The sequence below is a fragment of the Pleurodeles waltl genome, chromosome 12, assembly GCF_031143425.1.
Source record: "Pleurodeles waltl isolate 20211129_DDA chromosome 12, aPleWal1.hap1.20221129, whole genome shotgun sequence".
Classification (NCBI taxonomy): domain Eukaryota; kingdom Metazoa; phylum Chordata; class Amphibia; order Caudata; family Salamandridae; genus Pleurodeles; species Pleurodeles waltl.
Genome location: NC_090451.1, coordinates 588,056,500 through 588,079,825, shown reverse-complemented (window position 1 = coordinate 588,079,825; position 23,326 = coordinate 588,056,500). Strand labels below are relative to the sequence as shown.

Genomic DNA, 23,326 nt, shown 5'->3' with positions numbered 1-23,326 from the left:
ATCTTCACAAATCACTACTTGGCCAGTGCCCCCGTGAGGGGTTTCCTCCTCTCCCCCCAGTCATCACCTGTGGGTTCTCCATTGTCCACTTTGTGCGCCCGGTTTCCCCGGTGTCATTCCACGGTGCCCACACACAAGGTCTGTGATGTCTAGCCATGACCAAAACTTCATCCGGACTCTCAAAGAACTGCATCTTTCCATCATAGATGAGTTTCAATTTAGCAGGGTATAACAACATATAGCGAATGTTCAAATTTCTGAGGCGTTTTTTAAACTCTATAAAGGTCTTGCGTTTTTCTTGAACCTTGTGTGTGTAGTCTGGGTAAATAGCAATGTTTTGCCCTTCATATTGCGGAGTGGCATTTTCCCTGGCCGCCTTAAGGATAGCTTGTCTGTCTCTGTAGCTCAGAAGGTGGGATATGATGACCCTAGGAGGGGCCCCTGGAGGATGTCGAGTAACCAGCGCTCTGTGTGCCTTTTCTATTAGGAAGTGTTCAGAGAGGTCAAGGGTTTTCAGGTCCATTCGCACCCAGTTTTCAAGGAATTGCTCGGGGGATCTCCCCTCCGCTCTCTCTGGGAAGCCCAGTAGGCAGATATTATTTTATCTTGATCGGCCTTCTGCATCTTCAACCCTAACTTCCAGTGCTTATACAGTCAACATAATAGTGATCATTCGTTGTTTGAGCTGTTGCACATCAGTTTGCAGGGAGGTGATGTTTGTTTCTGCCTCAGCAACTCTGTCAGATACTTTATGCAGATCCGCTCTGAGAAGATTGACCTCTATGGACACAGTAGCTATTTGGCCCTCCAACGCTACATGAGTCACTTGTATGGCATCCAACAGAGCAGCCCTCTAGGGTTCCTTCTGCTGTTTTAGGAGTTGCTCTGGGGAGTACTGGGCTTGCCTGGTGATCCTCTGCATGGCCTGGCTCGGAGTTGCATACTGCATGATAGTATGACTGTGGGCTCCCTCTGCGCTCAGTCCTTACCCATCTTCCCACTCGATTTTGCCTAAGTGCCAACAATCAAAGCACCCAGTAAAGGCCTGTTTTGCTATACTTCAGACTGAGACAAGACAGAATGAAAGGAATGCCAACAATGCAGCACTCTTAATCTGAGTAATACATTTATTAAGGCACTTATCAAGGTTCGTACAGGGAACGCATGTAGGTCAAATGCAGCAACACAAGCACACTTCTAAAAATAATCACGGCAGTAGAATAATAATAATCAAAGAAATTGTTAGAAATTGGGTCTCTGGTTGGCAGTCAGTTTGCACTCTGTCCAAGCAGAGACCCTCACTCTAGTCAGGTTAAGGCAGTTACACTCCTAAGACAACCCCTGCTCACCCCCTTGGTAGCTTGGCACAAGCAGTCAGGCTTTTCTCAAAGGCAATGTATAAAGTATTTGTACCAACATGCACAAAAATTCAGTGAAAACACTACAAAATGGACACCATATCAGTTTAGAAAAATAGGCAATATTGATCTAAATCAAGCAAGACCAAAATGACGAAAAAAGATCCAACATACACAAAAAGTGGCTCAAATGCGGCGCTAAAAAAGTACAAATATGGGTCAAAGAGTCTTAACCCATAGAAAATAATGGAAATGTTGTTGTTAAACAAAGTACCTGGTTTGCGTAAAAAATAAAGCCATACGGGAAGCGTGCATTGATAAAGTCAGCGATGCGTTGATTCCTTACTTGCACTTGAGGCCGGGCATAGTTTCTTCTCCGGCCATGTAGGTGATGCATCATTTTCCTCCCCCGCAAGAGAGCGATGCATCGATTTCTGGACAGGGCCCCTCGGATTCGAGCAGGTTCATGATGACTTGATGCCTGGGAAATCCGGCCACACGGTGTTGGAAAACCACGCTGCGTGGGATTTGCGTTGATATCAGCAACTGCAAGCGGATATTGTGTCGTTTCTCCAGCCATGATGTGTCAGTCTCCCAACCGCAATGCAGGTGGAGTGTCAATTTTAGCTGCAAAGCGGGTGGCATGTCATTTTTCAGCCACGTTGCAGGTGGTGCGTCAAAATTTTTCCCGCATATTGTTCTATGTGTGGATGTCAGTTTTTGTTGTGCCAACTTCACCTCTCAAGGGCCCAGGGACTGGATAGGGCACCACTTGGCAGGGCAGGAGTCTAAGCAGAAAGTCCAGGTCCTGGCAGAGGAAGTCTTTGGTGGCCCTGAGACTTCAAAACAGGACACAAGCTCAATCCAAGCTCTTGGAGATTCTTCACAAGCAGGAATATACCAAAATACCCAGTCTTTGTCCTCTTTTAGGCAGAAGCAGCAACTGCAGGTCAACCCAGCAAAGCACAGTCACAGGCAAAGGGGCAGTACTCCTCCTCCAGCGCTTCAGCTCTTCTCCTTGGCAGAGGTTCCTCTTGATTCCAGATGTAATCTAAAAATCTGGGGTTTGGGGTCCACTACTTATACCCCTTACTTATAGTAGGCAAACTTCACAGGAAAGTCTCTGTTGTTCACAAGATCCTGCCTTGCCCAGGCCTGGCCCTAGACACACGCCAGGGGGTTGGAGACTGCATTGTGTGAGGGCAGGCACAGCCCTTTCAGGTGTAAGTGACTACTCCTGCCTCCACTCTAGCCCAGATAGCCCATCAGGATACGCAGGCTACACCCTGGCTCCCTTTGTGTCACTGTCTAGTGGAGATTCACAAACAGCCCAACTGTCAGTCTGACCCAGACAGGGAATAAACAAGCATGCAGAGTCACAGAAAGGGTTTAAGCAAGGAAATGTCCACTTTCTAAAAGTGGCATTTTTAAACAGACAATTAAAAAGAAAAAGTTAACCAAAATATGTATTTTTAAATTGTGAGTTCAGAGATCCAAACTCCACATTTCTATCTGCTCCCAAAGGGAAACTATACTTAAAATGTATATAGGCAGCCCCAATGTTAACCCATGAGAGAGATAGCTTCTGGCAACAGTGAAAACTGTATCTGGCAATATTTCACTGTTAGGACATATAAAACACATCAGTACATGTCCCACCTTTAGCATATACTGCACCCTGCCCATAGGGCTACCTAGGGCCTACCTTAGGGGTACCCTACATGTATAGTCAGTCAGTCAAAGAACTTTATTCGGCAATTGCCATAAAAGTACAAACACAGACACATATTACACATCTATAAATAAGTTAGAGCGTAATTAAATATCATAAAAACATTTACCTAAAAACAGAACATAAACATCCAGTCCAAATGCCCCTTTACGGGTGGCGAAAAGGTATACTAAACACAATTTAAAATCGCAGAGAGGTACAAAATTTACAAACGTTTACTCAGAACAAAAACTATTAACAACTACCTTGAAACGTTATACGGAAACTTTCACAAACATATACTGAAAAAGTTGCATTGCACCTCAAACAAAATTACTGTTACATAATTCATCTATGTGCACAGTGAGACAGAAATGAAAAGATGAATGTGTGCTGAAAGATGTCTGAATGCTAATTTGCCCTTTTGAATTAAAGGCCTACATTGAGTATTGTTAGCATAAGCACATTTCTTTGACTTTAATACTTGCATTTCAATATACATTTTAATTTTCACTTGTCATGTTAATGGTATTATGCATAAAAGTATTTAAAAAAATACATAAATCTCCCTGATGATTTTTGAAGTCATCACAATGCACACTTCACCAACTAAGTCCTTTTACAATACACTCTTTTAAACTTCTGGCATCCGCTTCTTCATACTCTATCTTGTGATATGCATTAGATTGGACGTCCTCTAACTCATAGCTGTTCCTTTTCCTTTTTATTCCACTTGTTGCAGACAGCTTCTTTGTACCCCCAAAATGTAACCTGCTTTTAGATGAAAGGCATCTAAAACTCACTATGTGAATTAAAATTATTTTTATAGGTGCTATTACAGCTCCAAGAATACCCTCTCCTAAATTACAAACCACTCCCCTATCTTTGAGTACCCTTTCCCAGTTTCACTGAACATTACTCTAACTCCCTCCCAGGCACCTGATTCTTCAATAATCTTCATCCCATGTGTGATGTTAGTAATGTTTGAAATTTAATGGTTGAGCACAGCACTATTATTGGTCACTTACGTGCAGCATTGCTGTATCCACAACATGCCACAGACTGCCTTCCTTTGCTAATAATATATCTAAAGCTAGCCTGCCATGCATACCCATATCTCGTATGGCCACTAACTCTACTTAATAGTTGTTAAGGCACCTGCTGTGTTAGTAGCTAATTGGTCCACCAATGTAGACAATTTTCTAACCTCTAACCAACAGAATACACTAACACAAGGTATCATACCCTTAAATATGTCTTCTACCACCTGACCAGAACTACGTTTCTCCCTTCTCACAATTGTATTATCCTTTTCAATAAATTCCTTCAAATGGTAGACACGGGTGAAGCTAAACATTAGTAACAATTATGGGGCTTTTACCACACACATAATAAACACCCTTCATATTGGGCTCTTCTCAAGTCAAGATCATATTATTTGCCAAATAGCTTTCTTCACATTCACTCCAAACCACTATCTCTGTTGTTTCATTCTGTTTATTTTTATATACCATGCATTTTACCCCTTGTTTGCTTGGTCAAGAATGAGGCCCTCATTACAAGTGTGGTGGTCTTAAGACCGCCACACTCGCGGAAGCGGTCTTACCACCGCAGACCCGGCGGTAAAGACCACCTCATTACAAGTAGGCCAGTTTGGCCGAGGCCAAACTGCCACAACGCCGCCCGGCCTACCGGTGCAGTCACACCGACACAGCTGGTGGTGAGCTTCTCCCAGCCAGCGGCAGACCTCACACCGTCAGCCATATTAGGAGGCAGCATACCACCCGACTTTTCACAGCTGTCGCCCGCCACGAAAAGCCTGGCAGTAATGCCCCCTGCGACAGGAATCCCCATTCCTGTCGCCGGCAAAAGCACCCCCACACGTCCACACATATGTACACCCCCCACCTGTCCACACACTTCCAAAGACCCCCCAACCCAACCGCACCCATTGACACTAACATCTCTGCCCACTCTCACACTGACATGCACACACCCCTACTCACACATATGCCCCCCCTTCCGCATTCAATCACCCCCTCACCCCCTCCACGCACGCATACATTCACACCCCCATCCGCACACTTCCATAGAAACACCCACACCAGACTACACGTATACACTCAAACAACCCCACTCACTTGCACTCATACACACAGACACCCCCACGCACTTGCACACACATATACACAGACACCCCACTTGCTTGCATGCATACACACAGACACCCCCACTCACTCGCAGAATTGCACACATGCACCCCCGCTTGCATGCATCCCAATATACACACCTACTCATTTGCACACAAACACCCCCTTCCCTCCACATACATGCAGACACACACAGCCTCCATGCACACATACATACACACTTACTCACACACACTCATTCCTCTACACATACATGCACACACCACATGCATGCACCCAACATCCCCTTCCCCACTTTTTGGACAGTCCGCTTACCTGTTTCAGTGAGTCGGTGGTCCGGGGCGGGATGGGTCCTGGAGTCTTCCACCACCAGCCCTGCACCACCGTACAGAACACCTCTGCGTTATGTTACGCATCATCATACGGCTGCAGGATTACGTTGGCATGGCGGTGCAGGCGGTGGAACCACCTCTCTTCCTTCGTTGGCCAGGTCGACGGGGTCAGATTTCAACCCGTAGACAGGAAAAATTCCAAAGCAACTCCAAATATGGCGGTCTTCGGCGGTTTGTTGGCCTCAGCGGCTTTGGCAGTCTTGCAGAATGACCGCCAAAGTCGTAATGAGGGCCTGAGTCTTGGTTGCACCCTTGCATTTCTAACTTTCTCTTCTTTCCTTTCCAGTTCAACTTCTTTCTCCACTTCCAACTAAATCTCACCTGTGTTCATTAATGTCTTCCAGGAACACCTTCCCATTACTATTTAATGTACATGTAAATCTGTTAGAAGCACTGTTAGTTTGGTTAATTTGCGTGATGCATGCAATGTATCTAAACACATCCCTAGGCTTTTGTTTCCATAATAAGAGTACGAGGGTCTAATAAAACATAACTTGATAGGTATAATAAGAAAAATCTGGTTGATAGAACAGTTTTATAATCACACTAGACAATAAGGGATATGTGAGGGGTAGGTGATGGTATGCAAACTTCTCAACAGCAGACCCAGGTATAAAGGTGCAAATATAACAATTGCATATTTCATAGGTTTTGTTTTTTTAAGGAATCTGTTTTATTGGCTTTTTGTCTGTAGTTATCCATCATGTACAGCAGGCTGAATTCGACCCGCACGAAACATTAAACAACATTAATAATAAATGAGATCAATACCACATTCAATCAGTTGTCTTAAACAGTGTTAAGGCCTTCCCACTGTGACCACATCCATATTCAGTTGCCTAATCGCATATCAAAGTCATTATTATGCTTCCCATGCAATAGACAGAAGACCAACATTCTACTTAGTTATACCTCCTCATCCGTAGTGTCTTCCATGAATGGGCTAGCACCTGTTTCAAATTTAGCTATTAGTATATTACAGCTTTATCATCAGTTCTCCCACGCTTAAGCCGTATTTTCTCCCCACCACCCATTCAATAACATCTTTTTTTTTGTGATTTATTTGTGGTCCCAGTTAGCCCAGCCAAGTAATAGCCACCCTGCGCTTGGCCAAAAGGAGTGTCAACAGTGTGAATTTGTATTCCATTTTTCACACCTTATGGAACTGTATGTCCCCCAATAGACAAGCAGTTGTAGTAAGCTCAACACGTATCCCACAGTTATCTTTTAAGTGTTGTAGGACCTCCTCCCAGAACCCTCAGACTAATGGACAACACCAGGCTAAATGTCACCTGACAGCAGGGACACCCATCCATCTGCTATGTAGATCTGAAAGAAATCAGCCGTGTAGCCATCACTTCCCGGCGTTTCCCTCCGGACAGTGTCCCAAGAGCCATTCTGAGCTCCTCAAGTGTGATGGTCACATTGAGTTCCTGCGCTTCAAGTGCATTAATCCTCAGTAGGGTTAGGGCTTTCAAATACTTCGTTGCCCCAGCTTGGTCCCGCCCACCATCCCTAGAGTAAACCTGTTCCAAGTGAATCTTGAATGTGTTTACTTTTTTGGCCTGTGAGTGTGCTTCAGACCCTGCCGGTGTCCTAAGGTACATGATAGGCAACCGTGGTATTTCGCAGTGCAGTATCCACGCCAGCAACAGTCCAGAGCTATCCTCCTGTCCATGCAACAACTGTCTATAGGGCTTCAGCGTGTATCGTTCAAGTTGTTCTCTTGTTGACAATACTTTGTGAAGGAGCTCAGTGCTGTCATTCCTCCCTGTTCTATCATCAGGCATAGCCTCTGGTAGGCTGCCAGGTTTTCCTCCCCCTGAAGGAGTTCTGCTTGCAAGGTTTTGCTCACTCCACATGTTAAGCCTACACAATGACCTCTAAGCACTGTTTAATCGCTTCCCATTCCGTTGCTCTGCTTTGCGTTCCCAGACAGTTTTGAGCAAAATAGTGTTGGAAGCTTCTGCCAGTGTGTCCCTCCAGTGCGCATCTTGCAACATGTCAGTGGGGAATCTCCACATCTTGGTCAATTTGGTGCTAACCTCCCAGCCTAGCGAACATATCACAAGGGAGTGATCGGAAAAGTATCTGGAAAGGTGCATCACTTCCCCAGCCCTTGGGGCAACATGGTCAAACACCAAGATTCTGTCTAGTCTGGTGTTGGTTCCACAGGTCGCTGAATGGCATGTATATTCCCTCCGGCCGGGATGCAGCTCCCTCCACACATCTTTCAGTCCCAGCTGAGCCATTACTTCCCACAGCTGTGTTGTCATCTTAGGTTTAGTGTTTAGGCGTGGGGGATGGTGATCCAATTCCCCATCCATGACACAATTGAAGTCTCCCAACCAGAATATTTTAGCCTCTAGTATGGGAACTAGCAGTCCTCTGATTGCTTCATAAAAGTTACCATCATCTATGTTTGGGCCATAATTGTTAACAAAGGTTACCTCTATACTGTGTAGTGTAAGATAAATCAGCCTTCAATGTCTGGCTCAAAATATGTCAGTGTGAATGGGATACCCTGCACAAGCCACACCAATACACCACATGAGTACGAGGAGTAATTGTCATAATAAACTTGACCCCTACATTTTTTGTCGAGTGTATCTGCTTCCTGATTTCTAAGATGTGTCTCCTGGAGGCATGTAATACTTATCCCCTGTCGCTTAATCGTAGTGTGGATTCTATAGCATTTCTGATAGGATCCCAAGCCCTGAACATTCCAGGTGAGGAGTTTCCACTTATTCAATGCAGGCATGGGTAATGTAATGTATGTAGGTCTTTAATAATTATGTATTCTGAACAACGGAGTCATGATCTCTGAACAAGAACCTAAACAACAATTGAATAAAGCATTCCCCCCCAGACAAGAATACAGTAACCGGTTGTGTTTTCTCGTCCACATGTCTACATGTGCCAGGACAAGCACTGTCTCCCCACCTCTACCCACTGCACCAGTGGGTTTCCTTGCCTGTAAGTAACCATCAGTGCTAACTCCTGATTCTTGTACTGCCTGCAGTGGCACTGTATGTAATGCAATATTAGCCATGTATTCTGATTGATCCACATCTGAAGCACACAATGCAGATGAAGTATATTGCCAGTAATAATACATAACAGTTCAGCTCGTGAAGCATATCATATCGCACTGCAGCTGTGGTTCTTAAATATAGATAGTCGTATTGGAAGTGTAGCACTGTTTTTAATCAAGTGAGCCATGTCCACCCAATCTCCTCTCACTCCACTTATTCAGGCATTCGAGTCCCAGAACTACTCTCTTCATGCTATTGTCAATTAGATAAGGTTCAAGTATAACTATAGTTAAAACATCATAACGCAACATAGACTTTACAATGAAAAGGATATAAGTGCCCGAATGTTTAGTGCTATGAAGTTCCGATGGTCATGGGACTCAGGCCCTCATTCTGACCTTGGCGGGCGGCGGAGGCCGCCCGCCAAAGTCCCGCCGTCAGGTTACCGTTCCGCGGTCGAAAGACCGCGGCGGTAATTCTGACTTTCCCGCTGGGCTGGCGGGCGGTCTCCTTCAGACCGCCAGCCAGCCCAGCGGGAAAGAGGCTTCCACGATGAAGCCGGCTCGGAATCGAGCCGGCGGAGTGGAAGCTGTGCGACGGGTGCAGTTGCACCCGTCGTGTATTTCACTGTCTGCGCAGCAGACAGTGAAATACATTTAGGGGCCCTCTTACGGGGGCCCCTGCAATGCCCATGCCAGTGGCATGGGCACTGCAGGGGCCCCCAGGGGCCCCGCAACCCCCCCTACCGCCATCCGGATCTCGGCGGTCCGACCGCCGGGATCTGGATGGCGGTAGGGGGGGTCAGAATCCCCGCGGCGGTGCAGCAAGCTGCGCCGCCGCGGAGGATTCAATGGGGCCGCGGTACACTGGCGGGACCCCGCCAGTGGTGCCGGTCCGACCGCGGCTTTACCGCCGCGGTCGGAATCCCCATTGAAGCACCGCCGGCTTGTCGGCGGTGCTCCCGCGGTCCTCCGCCCTGGCGGTCAAAGACCGCCAGGGTCAGAATGAGGGCCTCAGTCTCCTTGCGCCGTCTCAGTCCCAAGGTCCGTCTCCGGCATTGCATTTTCTTGGTTGGATGGTGTAAGTGCAGTCTCAGCTTCAATCAATGAGTCCTCCCCCTCCGTCTCCAGGGCCTCCTTCTGTTCATCGGCGGCTTCTGCCATCGTGCCATCTTCACAAATCACTACTTGGCCAGTGCCCCCGTGAGGGGTTTCCTCCTCTCCCCCCAGTCATCACCTGTGGGTTCTCCATTGTCCACTTTGTGCGCCCGGTTTCCCCGGTGTCATTCCACGGTGCCCACACACAAGGTCTGTGATGTCTAGCCATGACCAAAACTTCATCCGGACTCTCAAAGAACTGCATCTTTCCATCATAGATGAGTTTCAATTTAGCAGGGTATAACAACATATAGCGAATGTTCAAATTTCTGAGGCGTTTTTTAAACTCTATAAAGGTCTTGCGTTTTTCTTGAACCTTGTGTGTGTAGTCTGGGTAAATAGCAATGTTTTGCCCTTCATATTGCGGAGTGGCATTTTCCCTGGCCGCCTTAAGGATAGCTTGTCTGTCTCTGTAGCTCAGAAGGTGGGATATGATGACCCTAGGAGGGGCCCCTGGAGGATGTCGAGTAACCAGCGCTCTGTGTGCCTTTTCTATTAGGAAGTGTTCAGAGAGGTCAAGGGTTTTCAGGTCCATTCGCACCCAGTTTTCAAGGAATTGCTCGGGGGATCTCCCCTCCGCTCTCTCTGGGAAGCCCAGTAGGCAGATATTATTTTATCTTGATCGGCCTTCTGCATCTTCAACCCTAACTTCCAGTGCTTATACAGTCAACATAATAGTGATCATTCGTTGTTTGAGCTGTTGCACATCAGTTTGCAGGGAGGTGATGTTTGTTTCTGCCTCAGCAACTCTGTCAGATACTTTATGCAGATCCGCTCTGAGAAGATTGACCTCTATGGACACAGTAGCTATTTGGCCCTCCAACGCTACATGAGTCACTTGTATGGCATCCAACAGAGCAGCCCTCGAGGGTTCCTTCTGCTGTTTTAGGAGTTGCTCTGGGGAGTACTGGGCTTGCCTGGTGATCCTCTGCATGGCCTGGCTCGGAGTTGCATACTGCATGATAGTATGACTGTGGGCTCCCTCTGCGCTCAGTCCTTACCCATCTTCCCACTCGATTTTGCCTAAGTGCCAAAAATCAAAGCACCCAGTAAAGGCCTGTTTTGCTATACTTCAGACTGAGACAAGACAGAATGAAAGGAATGCCAACAATGCAGCACTCTTAATCTGAGTAATACATTTATTAAGGCACTTATCAAGGTTCGTACAGGGAACGCATGTAGGTCAAATGCAGCAACACAAGCACACTTCTAAAAATAATCACGGCAGTAGAATAATAATAATCAAAGAAATTGTTAGAAATTGGGTCTCTGGTTGGCAGTCAGTTTGCACTCTGTCCAAGCAGAGACCCTCACTCTAGTCAGGTTAAGGCAGTTACACTCCTAAGACAACCCCTGCTCACCCCCTTGGTAGCTTGGCACAAGCAGTCAGGCTTTTCTGGCTTTTCTCAAAGGCAATGTATAAAGTATTTGTACCAACATGCACAGTAATTCAGTGTAAATACTACAAAATGGACACCATATCAGTTTAGAAAAATAGGCAATATTGATCTAAATCAAGCAAGACCAAAATGACGAAAAAAGATCCAACATACACAAAAAGTGGCTCAAATGCGGCGCTAAAAAAGTACAAATATGGGTCAAAGAGTCTTAACCCATAGAAAATAATGGAAATGTTGTTGTTAAACAAAGTACCTGGTTTGCGTAAAAAATAAAGCCATACGGGAAGCGTGCATTGATAAAGTCAGCGATGCGTTGATTCCTTACTTGCACTTGAGGCCGGGCATAGTTTCTTCTCCGGCTATGTAGGTGATGCATCATTTTCCTCCCCCGCAAGAGAGCGATGCATCGATTTCTGGACAGGGCCCCTCGGATTCGAGCAGGTTCATGATGACTTGATGCCTGGGAAATCCGGCCACACGGTGTTGGAAAACCACGCTGCATGGGATTCGCGTTGATATCAGCAACTGCAAGCGGATATTGTGTCGTTTCTCCAGCCATGATGTGTCAGTCTCCCAACCGCAATGCAGGTGGAGTGTCAATTTTAGCTGCAAAGCGGGTGGCATGTCATTTTTCAGCCACGTTGCAGGTGGTGCGTCAAAATTTTTCCCGCACATTGTTCTATGTGTGGATGTCAGTTTTTGTTGTGCCAACTTCACCTCTCAAGGGCCCAGGGACTGGATAGGGCACCACTTGGCAGGGCAGGAGTCTAAGCAGAGAGTCCAGGTCCTGGCAGAGGAAGTCTTTGGTGGCCCTGAGACTTCAAAACAGGACACAAGCTCAATCCAAGCCCTTGGAGATTCTTCACAAGCAGGAATATACCAAAACACCCAGTCTTTGTCCTCTTTTAGGCAGAAGCAGCAACTGCAGGTCAACCCAGCAAAGCACAGTCACAGGCAAAGGGGCAGTACTCCTCCTCCAGCGCTTCAACTCTTCTCCTTGGCAGAGGTTCCTCTTGATTCCAGATGTAATCTAAAAATCTGGGGTTTGGGGTCCACTACTTATACCCCTTACTTATAGTAGGCAAACTTCACAGGAAAGTCTCTGTTGTTCACAAGATCCTGCCTTGCCCAGGCCTGGCCCTAGACACACGCCAGGGGGTTGGAGACTGCATTGTGTGAGGGCAGGCACAGCCCTTTCAGGTGTAAGTGACTACTCCTGCCTCCACTCTAGCCCAGATAGCCCATCAGGATACGCAGGCTACACCCTGGCTCCCTTTGTGTCACTGTCTAGTGGAGATTCACAAACAGCCCAACTGTCAGTCTGACCCAGACAGGGAATAAACAAGCATGCAGAGTCACAGAAAGGGTTTAAGCAAGGAAATGTCCACTTTCTAAAAGTGGCATTTTCAAACAGACAATTAAAAAGAAAAAGTTAACCAAAATATGTATTTTTAAATTGTGAGTTCAGAGATCCAAACTCCACATTTCTATCTGCTCCCAAAGGGAAACTGTACTTAAAATGTATATAGGCAGCCCCAATGTTAACCCGTGAGAGAGATAGCTTCTGGCAACAGTGAAAACTGTATCTGGCAATATTTCACTGTTAGGACATATAAAACACATCAGTACATGTCCCACCTTTAGCATATACTGCACCCTGCCCATAGGGCTACCTAGGGCCTACCTTAGGGGTACCCTACATGTATAGTCAGTCAGTCAAAGAACTTTATTCGGCAATTGCCATAAAAGTACAAACACAGACACATATTACAAATCTATAAATAAGTTAGAGCGTAATTAAATATCATAAAAACATTTACCTAAAAACAGAACATAAACATCCAGTCCAAATGCCCCTTTACGGGTGGCGAAAAGGTATACTAAACACAATTTAAAATCGCAGAGAGGTACAAAATTTACAAACGTTTACTCAGAACAAAAACTATTAACAACTACCTTGAAACGTTATACGGAAACTGTCACAAACATATACTGAAAAAGTTGCATTGCACCTCAAACAAAATTACTGTTACATAATTCATCTATGTGCACAGTGAGACAGAAATGAAAAGATGAATGTGTGCTGAAAGATGTCTGAATGCTAATTTGCCCTTTTGAATTAAAGGCCTACATTGAGTATTGTTAGCATAAGCACATTTCTTTGACTTTAATACTTGCATTTCAATATACATTTTAATTTTCACTTTTCATGTTAATGGTATTATGCATAAAAGTATTTAAAAAAATACATAAATCTCCCTGATGATTTTTGAAGTCATCACAATGCACACTTCACCAACTAAGTCCTTTTACAATACACTCTTTTAAACTTCTGGCATCCGCTTCTTCATACTCTATCTTGTGATATGCATTAGATTGGACGTCCTCTAACTCATAGCTGTTCCTTTTCCTTTTTATTCCACTTGTTGCAGACAGCTTCTTTGTACCCCCAAAATGTAACCTGCTTTTAGATGAAAGGCATCTAAAACTCACTATGTGAATTAAAATTATTTTTATAGGTGCTATTACAGCTCCAAGAATACCCTCTCCTAAATTACAAACCACTCCCCTATCTTTGAGTACCCTTTCCCAGTTTCACTGAACATTACTCTAACTCCCTCCCAGGCACCTGATTCTTCAATAATCTTCATCCCATGTGTGATGTTAGTAATGTTTGAAATTTAATGGTTGAGCACAGCACTATTATTGGTCACTTACGTGCAGCATTGCTGTATCCACAACATGCCACAGACTGCCTTCCTTTGCTAATAATATATCTAAAGCTAGCCTGCCATGCATACCCATATCTCGTATGGCCACTAACTCTACTTAATAGTTGTTAAGGCACCTGCTGTGTTAGTAGCTAATTGGTCCACCAATGTAGACAATTTTCTAACCTCTAACCAACAGAATACACTAACACAAGGTATCATACCCTTAAATATGTCTTCTACCACCTGACCAGAACTACGTTTCTCCCTTCTCACAATTGTATTATCCTTTTCAATAAATTCCTTCAAATGGTAGACACGGGTGAAGCTAAACATTAGTAACAATTATGGGGCTTTTACCACACACATAATAAACACCCTTCATATTGGGCTCTTCTCAAGTCAAGATCATATTATTTGCCAAATAGCTTTCTTCACATTCACTCCAAACCACTATCTCTATTGTTTCATTCTGTTTATTTTTATATACCATGCATTTTACCCCTTGTTTGCTTGGTCAAGAATGAGGCCCTCATTACAAGTGTGGTGGTCTTAAGACCGCCACACTCGCGGAAGCGGTCTTACCACCGCAGACCCGGCGGTAAAGACCACCTCATTACAAGTAGGCCAGTTTGGCCGAGGCCAAACTGCCACAACGCCGCCCGGCCTACCGGTGCAGTCACACCGACACAGCTGTTGGTGAGCTTCTCCCAGCCAACGGCAGACCTCACACCGTCAGCCATATTAGGAGGCAGCATACCACCCGACTTTTCACAGCTGTCGCCCGCCACGAAAAGCCTGGCAGTAATGCCCCCTGCGACAGGAATCCCCATTCCTGTCGCCGGCAAAAGCACCCCCACACGTCCACACATATGTACACCCCCCACCTGTCCACACACTTCCAAAGACCCCCCAACCCAACCGCACCCATTGACACTAACATCTCTGCCCACTCTCACACTGACATGCACACACCCCTACTCACACATATGCCCCCCCTTCCGCATTCAATCACCCCCTCACCCCCTCCACGCACGCATACATTCACACCCCCATCCGCACACTTCCATAGAAACACCCACACCAGACTACACGTATACACTCAAACAACCCCACTCACTTGCACTCATACACACAGACACCCCCACGCACTTGCACACACATATACACAGACACCCCACTTGCTTGCATGCATACACACAGACACCCCCACTCACTCGCAGAATTGCACACATGCACCCCCGCTTGCATGCATCCCAATATACACACCTACTCATTTGCACACAAACACCCCCTTCCCTCCACATACATGCAGACACACACAGCCTCCATGCACACATACATACACACTTACTCACACACACTCATTCCTCTACACATACATGCACACACCACATGCATGCACCCAACATCCCCTTCCCCACTTTTTGGACAGTCCGCTTACCTGTTTCAGTGAGTCGGTGGTCCAGGGTGGGATGGGTCCTGGAGTCTTCCACCACCAGCCCTGCACCACCGTACAGAACACCTCTGCGTTATGTTACGCATCATCATACGGCTGCAGGATTACGTTGGCATGGCGGTGCAGGCGGTGGAACCACCTCTCTTCCTTTGTTGGCCAGGTCGACGGGGTCGGATTTCAACCCGTAGACAGGAAAAATTCCAAAGCAACTCCAAATATGGCGGTCTTCGGCGGTTTGTTGGCCTCAGCGGCTTTGGCAGTCTTGCAGAATGACCGCCAAAGTCGTAATGAGGGCCTGAGTCTTGGTTGCACCCTTGCATTTCTAACTTTCTCTTCTTTCCTTTCCAGTTCAACTTCTTTCTCCACTTCCAACTAAATCTCACCTGTGTTCATTAATGTCTTCCAGGAACACCTTCCCATTACTATTTAATGTACATGTAAATCTGTTAGAAGCACTGTTAGTTTGGTTAATTTGCGTGATGCTTGCAATGTATCTAAACACATCCCTAGGCTTTTGTTTCCATAATAAGAGTACGAGGGTCTAATAAAACATAACTTGATAGGTATAATAAGAAAAATCTGGTTGATAGAACAGTTTTATAATCACACTAGACAATAAGGGATATGTGAGGGGTAGGTGATGGTATGCAAACTTCTCAACAGCAGACCCAGGTATAAAGGTGCAAATATAACAATTGCATATTTCATAGGTTTTGTTTTTTTAAGGAATCTGTTTTATTGGCTTTTTGTCTGTAGTTATCCATCATGTACAGCAGGCTGAATTCGACCCGCACGAAACATTAAACAACATTAATAATAAATGAGATCAATACCACATTCAATCAGTTGTCTTAAACAGTGTTAAGGCCTTCCCACTGTGACCACATCCATATTCAGTTGCCTAATCGCATATCAAAGTCATTATTATGCTTCCCATGCAATAGACAGAAGACCAACATTCTACTTAGTTATACCTCCTCATCCGTAGTGTCTTCCATGAATGGGCTAGCACCTGTTTCAAATTTAGCTATTAGTATATTACAGCTTTATCATCAGTTCTCCCACGCTTAAGCCGTATTTTCTCCCCACCACCCATTCAATAACATCTTTTTTTTTGTGATTTATTTGTGGTCCCAGTTAGCCCAGCCAAGTAATAGCCACCCTGCGCTTGGCCAAAAGGAGTGTCAACAGTGTAAATTTGTATTCCATTTTTCACACCTTATGGAACTGTATGTCCCCCAATAGACAAGCAGTTGTAGTAAGCTCAACACGTATCCCACAGTTATCTTTTAAGTGTTGTAGGACCTCCTCCCAGAACCCTCAGACTAATGGACAACACCAGGCTAAATGTCACCTGACAGCAGGGACACCCATCCATCTGCTATGTAGATCTGAAAGAACTCAGCCGTGTAGCCATCACTTCCCGGCGTTTCCCTCCGGACAGTGTCCCAAGAGCCATTCTGAGCTCCTCAAGTGTGATGGTCACATTGAGTTCCTGCGCTTCAAGTGCATTAATCCTCAGTAGGGTTAGGGCTTTCAAATACTTCGTTGCCCCAGCTTGGTCCCGCCCACCATCCCTAGAGTAAACCTGTTCCAAGTGAATCTTGAATGTGTTTACTTTTTTGGCCTGTGAGTGTGCTTCAGACCCTGCCGGTGTCCTAAGGTACATGATAGGCAACCGTGGTATTTCGCAGTGCAGTATCCACGCCAGCAACAGTCCAGAGCTATCCTCCTGTCCATGCAACAACTGTCTATAGGGCTTCAGCGTGTATCGTTCAAGTTGTTCTCTTGTTGACAATACTTTGTGAAGGAGCTCAGTGCTGTCATTCCTCCCTGTTCTATCATCAGGCATAGCCTCTGGTAGGCTGCCAGGTTTTCCTCCCCCTGAAGGAGTTCTGCTTGCAAGGTTTTGCTCACTCCACATGTTAAGCCTACACAATGACCTCTAAGCACTGTTTAATCGCTTCCCATTCCGTTGCTCTGCTTTGCGTTCCCAGACAGTTTTGAGCAAAATAGTGTTGGAAGCTTCTGCCAGTGTGTCCCTCCAGTGCGCATCTTGCAACATGTCAGTGGGGAATCTCCACATCTTGGTCAATTTGGTGCTAACCTCCCAGCCTAGCGAACATATCACAAGGGAGTGATCGGAAAAGTATCTGGAAAGGTGCATCTCTTCCCCAGCCCTTGGGGCAACATGGTCAAACACCAAGATTCTGTCTAGTCTGGTGTTGGTTCCACAGGTCGCTGAATGGCATGTATATTCCCTCCGGCCGGGATGCAGCTCCCTCCACACATCTTTCAGTCCCAGCTGAGCCATTACTTCCCACAGCTGTGTTGTCATCTTAGGTTTAGTGTTTAGGCGTGGGGGATGGTGATCCAATTCCCCATCCATGACACAATTGAAGTCTCCCAACCAGAATATTTTAGCCTCTAGTATGGGAACTAGCAGTCCTCTGATTGCTTCATAAAAGTTACCATCATCTATGTTTGGGCCATAATTGTTAACAAAGGTTACCTCTATACTGTGTAGTGTAAGATAAATCAGCCTTCAATGTCTGGCTCAAAATATGTCAGTGTGAATGGGATACCCTGCACAAGCCACACCAATACACCACATGAGTACGAGGAGTAATTGTCATAATAAACTTGACCCCTACATTTTTTGTCGAGTGTATCTGCTTCCTGATTTCTAAGATGTGTCTCCTGGAGGCATGTAATACTTATCCCCTGTCGCTTAATCGTAGTGTGGATTCTATAGCATTTCTGATAGGATCCCAAGCCCTGAACATTCCAGGTGAGGAGTTTCCACTTATTCAATGCAGGCATGGGTAATGTAATGTATGTAGGTCTTTAATAATTATGTATTCTGAACAACGGAGTCATGATCTCTGAACAAGAACCTAAACAACAATTGAATAAAGCATTCCCCCCCAGACAAGAATACAGTAACCGGTTGTGTTTTCTCGTCCACATGTCTACATGTGCCAGGACAAGCACTGTCTCCCCACCTCTACCCACTGCACCAGTGGGTTTCCTTGCCTGTAAGTAACCATCAGTGCTAACTCCTGATTCTTGTACTGCCTGCAGTGGCACTGTATGTAATGCAATATTAGCCATGTATTCTGATTGATTCACATCTGAAGCACACAATGCAGATGAAGTATATTGCCAGTAATAATACATAACAGTTCAGCTCGTGAAGCATATCATATCGCACTGCAGCTGTGGTTCTTAAATATAGATAGTCGTATTGGAAGTGTAGCACTGTTTTTAATCAAGTGAGCCATGTCCACCCAATCTCCTCTCACTCCACTTATTCAGGCATTCGAGTCCCAGAACTACTCTCTTCATGCTATTGTCAATTAGATAAGGTTCAAGTATAACTATAGTTAAAACATCATAACGCAACATAGACTTTACAATGAAAAGGACATAAGTGCCCGAATGTTTAGTGCTATGAAGTTCCGATGGTCATGGGACTCAGTCTCCTTGCGCCGTCTCAGTCCCAAGGTCCGTCTCCGGCATTGCATTTTCTTGGTTGGATGGTGTAAGTGCAGTCTCAGCTTCAATCAATGAGTCCTCCCCCTCCGTCTCCAGGGCCTCCTTCTGTTCATCGGCGGCTTCTGCCATCGTGCCATCTTCACAAATCACTACTTGGCCAGTGCCCCCGTGAGGGGTTTCCTCCTCTCCCCCCAGTCATCACCTGTGGGTTCTCCATTGTCCACTTTGTGCGCCCGGTTTCCCCGGTGTCATTCCACGGTGCCCACACACAAGGTCTGTGATGTCTAGCCATGACCAAAACTTCATCCGGACTCTCAAAGAACTGCATCTTTCCATCATAGATGAGTTTCAATTTAGCAGGGTATAACAACATATAGCGAATGTTCAAATTTCTGAGGCGTTTTTTAAACTCTATAAAGGTCTTGCGTTTTTCTTGAACCTTGTGTGTGTAGTCTGGGTAAATAGCAATGTTTTGCCCTTCATATTGCGGAGTGGCATTTTCCCTGGCCGCCTTAAGGATAGCTTGTCTGTCTCTGTAGCTCAGAAGGTGGGATATGATGACCCTAGGAGGGGCCCCTGGAGGATGTCGAGTAACCAGCGCTCTGTGTGCCTTTTCTATTAGGAAGTGTTCAGAGAGGTCAAGGGTTTTCAGGTCCATTCGCACCCAGTTTTCAAGGAATTGCTCGGGGATCTCCCCTCCGCTCTCTCTGGGAAGCCCAGTAGGCAGATATTATTTTATCTTGATCGGCCTTCTGCATCTTCAACCCTAACTTCCAGTGCTTATACAGTCAACATAATAGTGATCATTCGTTGTTTGAGCTGTTGCACATCAGTTTGCAGGGAGGTGATGTTTGTTTCTGCCTCAGCAACTCTGTCAGATACTTTATGCAGATCCGCTCTGAGAAGATTGACCTCTATGGACACAGTAGCTATTTGGCCCTCCAACGCTACATGAGTCACTTGTATGGCATCCAACAGAGCAGCCCTCGAGGGTTCCTTCTGCTGTTTTAGGAGTTGCTCTGGGGAGTACTGGGCTTGCCTGGTGATCCTCTGCATGGCCTGGCTCGGAGTTGCATACTGCATGATAGTATGACTGTGGGCGCCCTCTGCGCTCAGTCCTTACCCATCTTCCCACTCGATTTTGCCTAAGTGCCAACAATCAAAGCACCCAGTAAAGGCCTGTTTTGCTATACTTCAGACTGAGACAAGACAGAATGAAAGGAATGCCAACAATGCAGCACTCTTAATCTGAGTAATACATTTATTAAGGCACTTATCAAGGTTCGTACAGGGAACGCATGTAGGTCAAATGCAGCAACACAAGCACACTTCTAAAAATAATCACGGCAGTAGAATAATAATAATCAAAGAAATTGTTAGAAATTGGGTCTCTGGTTGGCAGTCAGTTTGCACTCTGTCCAAGCAGAGACCCTCACTCTAGTCAGGTTAAGGCAGTTACACTCCTAAGACAACCCCTGCTCACCCCCTTGGTAGCTTGGCACAAGCAGTCAGGCTTTTCTCAAAGGCAATGTATAAAGTATTTGTACCAACATGCACAGTAATTCAGTGAAAACACTACAAAATGGACACCATATCAGTTTAGAAAAATAGGCAATATTGATCTAAATCAAGCAAGACCAAAATGACGAAAAAAGATCCAACATACACAAAAAGTGGCTCAAATGCGGCGCTAAAAAAGTACAAATATGGGTCAAAGAGTCTTAACCCATAGAAAATAATGGAAATGTTGTTGTTAAACAAAGTACCTGGTTTGCGTAAAAAATAAAGCCATACGGGAAGCGTGCATTGATAAAGTCAGCGATGCGTTGATTCCTTACTTGCACTTGAGGCCGGGCATAGTTTCTTCTCTGGCCATGTAGGTGATGCATCATTTTCCTCCCCCGCAAGAGAGCGATGCATCGATTTCTGGACAGGGCCCCTCGGATTCGAGCAGGTTCATGATGACTTGATGCCTGGGAAATCCGGCCACACGGTGTTGGAAAACCACGCTGCGTGGGATTTGCGTTGATATCAGCAACTGCAAGCGGATATTGTGTCGTTTCTCCAGCCATGATGTGTCAGTCTCCCAACCGCAATGCAGGTGGAGTGTCAATTTTAGCTGCAAAGCGGGTGGCATGTCATTTTTCAGCCACGTTGCAGGTGGTGCGTCAAAATTTTTCCCGCACATTGTTCTATGTGTGGATGTCAGTTTTTGTTGTGCCAACTTCACCTCTCAAGGGCCCAGGGACTGGATAGGGCACCACTTGGCAGGGCAGGAGTCTAAGCAGAGAGTCCAGGTCCTGGCAGAGGAAGTCTTTGGTGGCCCTGAGACTTCAAAACAGGACACAAGCTCAATCCAAGCCCTTGGAGATTCTTCACAAGCAGGAATATACCAAAATACCCAGTCTTTGTCCTCTTTTAGGCAGAAGCAGCAACTGCAGGTCAACCCAGCAAAGCACAGTCACAGGCAAAGGGGCAGTACTCCTCCTCCAGCGCTTCAACTCTTCTCCTTGGCAGAGGTTCCTCTTGATTCCAGATGTAATCTAAAAATCTGGGGTTTGGGGTCCACTACTTATACCCCTTACTTATAGTAGGCAAACTTCACAGGAAAGTCTCTGTTGTTCACAAGATCCTGCCTTGCCCAGGCCTGGCCCTAGACACACGCCAGGGGGTTGGAGACTGCATTGTGTGAGGGCAGGCACAGCCCTTTCAGGTGTAAGTGACTACTCCTGCCTCCACTCTAGCCCAGATAGCCCATCAGGATACGCAGGCTACACCCTGGTTCCCTTTGTGTCACTGTCTAGTGGAGATTCACAAACAGCCCAACTGTCAGTCTGACCCAGACAGGGAATAAACAAGCATGCAGAGTCACAGAAAGGGTTTAAGCAAGGAAATGTCCACTTTCTAAAAGTGGCATTTTCAAACAGACAATTAAAAAGAAAAAGTTAACCAAAATATGTATTTTTAAATTGTGAGTTCAGAGATCCAAACTCCACATTTCTATCTGCTCCCAAAGGGAAACTGTACTTAAAATGTATATAGGCAGCCCCAATGTTAACCCATGAGAGAGATAGCTTCTGGCAACAGTGAAAACTGTATCTGGCAATATTTCACTGTTAGGACATATAAAACACATCAGTACATGTCCCACCTTTAGCATATACTGCACCCTGCCCATAGGGCTACCTAGGGCCTACCTTAGGGGTACCCTACATGTATAGTCAGTCAGTCAAAGAACTTTATTCGGCAATTGCCATAAAAGTACAAACACAGACACATATTACACATCTATAAATAAGTTAGAGCGTAATTAAATATCATAAAAACATTTACCTAAAAACAGAACATAAACATCCAGTCCAAATGCCCCTTTACGGGTGGCGAAAAGGTATACTAAACACAATTTAAAATCGCAGAGAGGTACAAAATTTACAAACTTTTACTCAGAACAAAAACTATTAACAACTACCTTGAAACGTTATACGGAAACTGTCACAAACATATACTGATTAGATCGAAATATTCTGTTTCCTAATGCTTAGAGAAGCTCTAATGAAATTTAATACATGATAACAGGTTTGAATATCTGTCAACCTCTGAAAAATAATAGGGCTACCTTTTAATGAATGGGTCTTAATTTGCATAAAATGAGTAAAATAAAAGCCTTTCGAGGAGTAGCATATAAGGAGCAAAAAAGAAAAAAATGAAGAGTACTCTGCTTTGATCTAGAATCACAAGGGCAAGGTGGTAAATCATTTTGCCAAATACACTGTTTAGGAAAGGCCACCTTAAAATGAATCAAATTAAATCTGAAAAAGGTCAAAAGAGAGCTTGATTTAGAGCAAGAGAACCAGGTCAGATAAGGTTCCATGCATGAAGCCGTGGCAATCCGGACATAAGGATCAAAAGATTTCAATTTCAGGGAGCTATAAAATCTCAAATCTGAAGTATACTCAAGATGAGTTGATTTCAAAACAGACCTAGAATTTGTAGTTAACAGTTGGGGTTCTTCAAACATATACCTAAGCCCTAGCTTCCCAAAAGATTTTCGCAAAATACACAAGCCAGGGAATCCTATTTGAATTGTCCAACTGTAAACAATCAGAAATACAGTCCTGAACAAGGCTTGCCACTGGATTCAGCCAACACCTAATCCAGAGCAACAGAGGGGCAATAGAAACCCTGTCCTCCAAAAAACATTGACCATGGTACCATCAATAGCCTATGCAATAATTTATTTCCGACACATTGGAGGGAGGGTACTTTATTATAGCCCCAAACTCCTTCCCCATATAAGACTGTTGCAACACATTTGGTGTTATAAAGTGTTTTCATCTGTGCAGAAGGTCTGTGACCTAATTTACGAGTGAAGCGAAAAATCGCTTCATTATTCCTTACCATCTGTTGGGTCTTAAAATTGAGGTGAGTACTCCAGGACATAGAGGAACTCATATA

General features: G+C 45.2%; 1 protein-coding gene across 2 annotated transcripts in view; it reads left to right on the top strand.

Annotated features, from left to right (window-relative positions):
- LOC138268268 (NACHT, LRR and PYD domains-containing protein 3-like) overlaps window positions 1-23,326 on the top strand; it is a 735,713-nt gene that overhangs the window by 667,158 nt on the left and 45,229 nt on the right. The gene's annotated exons all lie outside the window — the stretch shown is intronic.